Here is a 3,695-nt window from a genome sequence, read left to right as displayed (position 1 = left end):
TCTATCCATATGTGCTAGAAAAACACCTAAAGAAATGCAATTTTAGAAAAACAGTGAAGGAAGACCTCTGTTCCACTAGAAAACTATGTAAAGAGGAAATGCAAAACATAAAGTTCCAAAGATTAAAGTGACATGAAAAATAAATGAAGGAGCAATTTTTGAATAATCAGTAGCTTCAGAACTGAACCCCTTTGGAGCATTTTTAAGGATCAATACTGAGATCATAATATTTATCCCACAAATAAGATATGGGTTATACCTCTTTTATTTATTTATTAGTTCTAATCAGTTATACATGAGAGTAGGAAGCTCTTCAATTCACTGTATACAAATGGAGCAGAATTTGTCAATTCTCTGGTTGTGCATGAAATAGGGTTACACCATTCGTGCAATCATACATGTGGTGGGGTGCATGGGATAAGTGGAGGAACTTTGGATGGGTTAAAGGAGAGGGAGAAGTGGGCAAAGGGGTAGGAAAGACATGGAATGAGACGGACAGAATTACATCTCTTTTTGAAAGTAGAAAAAATAATACAAGTTTAAAAAGAAGACATGAAAAATATGGGAGGTTGTAAGCAGTAAAAGACATAAATCTCTTGTGAGTCTCATGAATGTAAAGCAGGGAAATTACCCCTGCAAGATTATACAAGAACACACCTGTTTTTTTAGTGGAAGGAAGGGAAAAAAAGCAAAATGATTAGCTTTAAACTTAGATTTGACTGAGGACTTGCTCTACTACCTTCTGGTTGGGCATTTGATTATTAGCTCAAGTTTCATGATAAATGTTGTCATCACAATACCCACTCCACAGTTTTGTGAAAAATCAAGTGAGCTGGGTATGCGTGCTTAGAATGGTGCCTCACTCCTCAGAGGTACTCAGTAGATAGAAGTTACAATTGGTGAGAAGGAGAAGTTAATTTCTTCCCTCCCTGCAGGCCAAGCAATTCACTATCCTCTGATGACTTAAACCTTTCTACCACATTACTTTTTCATCTTTCATACATCATGCGAAAATGCTGTTGTTAGCAAAATCAAATTGGTTCCTAGACCTTAGATCAACAATTCTGCAGCAGAAAGCTTGAAGAGGACATAATTACCAAGAATTTCAGCAATCTCAAAGAGCAATATTGCTGCTCCTATTCTGCCCCATCCCAGGTATTCCTAGGTAACAATCAGCTGCTTGAAAGCTGCTAACTCTGCCCCAGCAGGAAAAGGCCACTTCCCAACATGGGATTCTCACACAGCAAACTCCAACCTCCATGTGTCAATATCCTCTTGCAGTGAGCATAACTGAGTGAACCATGCAAGTGACTGTTGGGACTTGGTCCCCTTGAAAGCTACTCATATTATTCAACATGAAAAAACATTTAAACATATTTAAAAGCATTGTACCTGTGTGAGAATAGAATTACAAACCTATAGGGTCTGACTCAGGGCCACCATGTTGTCACAGGATAGCAACGATGATACCAAAAGTGTTTCACTGTTTGATGCAAAAGGAGAGACAACTAATCAACCAAGAAGATCAAAAAACAGACATCCAGGGGCATCGTTTTTCCATTTGTTCTTTGGAGTTGGTGCCATTGCAGCCTGTCTTTTCTATGAATTTCTCAGCAGCAGCTCTATTGCCTGTATGGTGACAATTATCTTGATGTTCTCATATGACTTTTGAGCAGTAAAGACTATCAGAGGTAGATTCATGGTGGAATCATATTGATGAGGACAGAATTAGTCATTGAGTGTTTGAGTCTAGGAAGACAACTTCTTTAGAGAATAAATCAATTTCAGAGGCTGGATCAGGAATCTTTTGGTCAGTAGTTATAGCCTGTCCAGTGCAATGGGTGATATTTGCCTTCTGTGCTCTCTTCCCCTTCAAAGTGGCTGGCTGTGGTTATCATGGGTGTGGTGCTCAAGGTACCAACCTGTGAAGTTACATCAGGTGTGAAATGGCAGCGGGAAGAATTTAACCAGCATGGCTACCTTGTATCTTGGAAAGCATAATTGGAGATGATGAGACTTCTGGAATAGACAGAAAGCTTATGTATCATTGTAGAACAAGTGAAGAGACTTTTGACTATGAACTGTTTAGAACTCAGTTCAGTTGCAAGAAGAGAGTTGGATTTATTTTTCCACTTAAAAACTTTGTTTAAAAAATAAAACATAGTTTTCATACTAAGTTTTTATTTTCTTTCTCTAGCAGTGCTAGAAAGTATGCTGTCACTAGAAACATTGTTACAATTTACTTTATGGTACACATATGTAGCCTACAATAATGTGTGAGTATATCACAAATTAATGTGTTCACTTACATATGTTATAGAGATCATCACATTTTGATCCATAGAATATGGGAGGATGCTCTTAGTCTATTTCATAGATCTATGTATTTACATACTATTTCTGTAGGTTATTTTCAGAAATAAGATTTGATTCAATGGTAAGAGTGAGCATTTGGCTTGTAAATGAGTTAGAAAAGTTAGAAATAATTGTTAATTTTTAATATATACTTAGTGATGAGATTTCTTAGCTGACATACGCACAAGTAAAAACAAAGTTCAGGCCAGTATTATTAACTAGTCTCAAAATTTCTGTTTATATTTTTATGCTCTAACATATCATTTACTTAAGGCCCAGTTAATATAAGAAGAATCTTCACAGTTTACGTTTAAGGGATACTCAGGGATTGCTGCTATTCTATTTATTCCATTTAAAAGCTAGACAGATTTTACTTTGGAACTTCCTGGAAACTCTTAGGTGGTCCTTAGGCTAATAAAATCTAATCTTTTATAACTAAATTAATATTATTATTATGTTACATTAAGAATTAGTAGTTTTTTACTAACAATTTGTATGTGCTTGTCACATTAGGAACCAGAAGTAAATTGGATACTCCTTTGTTGCCAGAGACCTGTCCTAAACTTCGCACTACTGCCATGCATTACTCGCATGTTGTCTGTCCACTCTGTTAGAACATAAGCTCCAAGAGGGCAGGGAATTTGCCTTTGTTCATTGTCATAACCATCCCAGCACCTAGAAAGATGCCTGGAAATGGGAACCTGATGAATATTTCTTGGGTAATAAATACATGAACAAATAAATGAGACCATTATTTGCTTGCATGAATAGTTGCAAAGATGAATATGGTGCAAGCAGAGGTCTCCCTGGTTACAGAAATGCTGTTATTTGTTTACAAACTGCAGTTGCCAGTTGAATCACCTGCTGTGATTTTTTGTCTACTGCAGTTGACAGAAGGACCTGCTAAGAAGATACTGTGCTGACTTATATAGCATTGGTCACTCTACTCCAAGTCTCCTTTGCACACTCACTTTTGGGACTCTGTCGCAGGGACACCCATAAGTATGGTTTGGGTTCCCCTTGGATTCTTTTGAGGAGCGGGCACTGGAAGCTGCCTGAGCACCTGAGAGAGTCGGGGAATTTCCTGTCCTTAGCAGCAGCAGCCCCAGCAACAATTTCCCCCTCCTGGCAGTGGCAGTTAGTGGGTTCTGGTTTCCACACGATTCTCCTGCTTCTTTCTGCCCTCCCCCTACCACTGTCTGCAGAGGCTTCAGTGGCAGCCAGGCAGAGACCTCTGCTCGGGGTCTGGTCTGGATCTGGATCTGGTTCCCCCAAATTCCCTCCCTTTATTCTACTTTCCCTAGGAGTGGAAACTGCTTCTGGACGTTATCTCTTTATTA

General features: G+C 38.5%; 1 pseudogene; it reads left to right on the top strand.

Annotated features, from left to right (window-relative positions):
* Positions 1-1,441: 1,441 nt before the first annotated feature.
* On the top strand, positions 1,442-2,011 carry LOC143398396 (Golgi apparatus membrane protein TVP23 homolog B-like; annotated as a pseudogene).
* Positions 2,012-3,695: the final 1,684 nt, after the last annotated feature.

Source organism: Callospermophilus lateralis, chromosome 4 (assembly GCF_048772815.1).
Source record: "Callospermophilus lateralis isolate mCalLat2 chromosome 4, mCalLat2.hap1, whole genome shotgun sequence".
NCBI lineage: Eukaryota > Metazoa > Chordata > Mammalia > Rodentia > Sciuridae > Callospermophilus > Callospermophilus lateralis.
The sequence above is the reverse complement of the archived record's forward strand: the minus strand, read 5'-3'. Positions and strand labels throughout refer to the sequence as shown.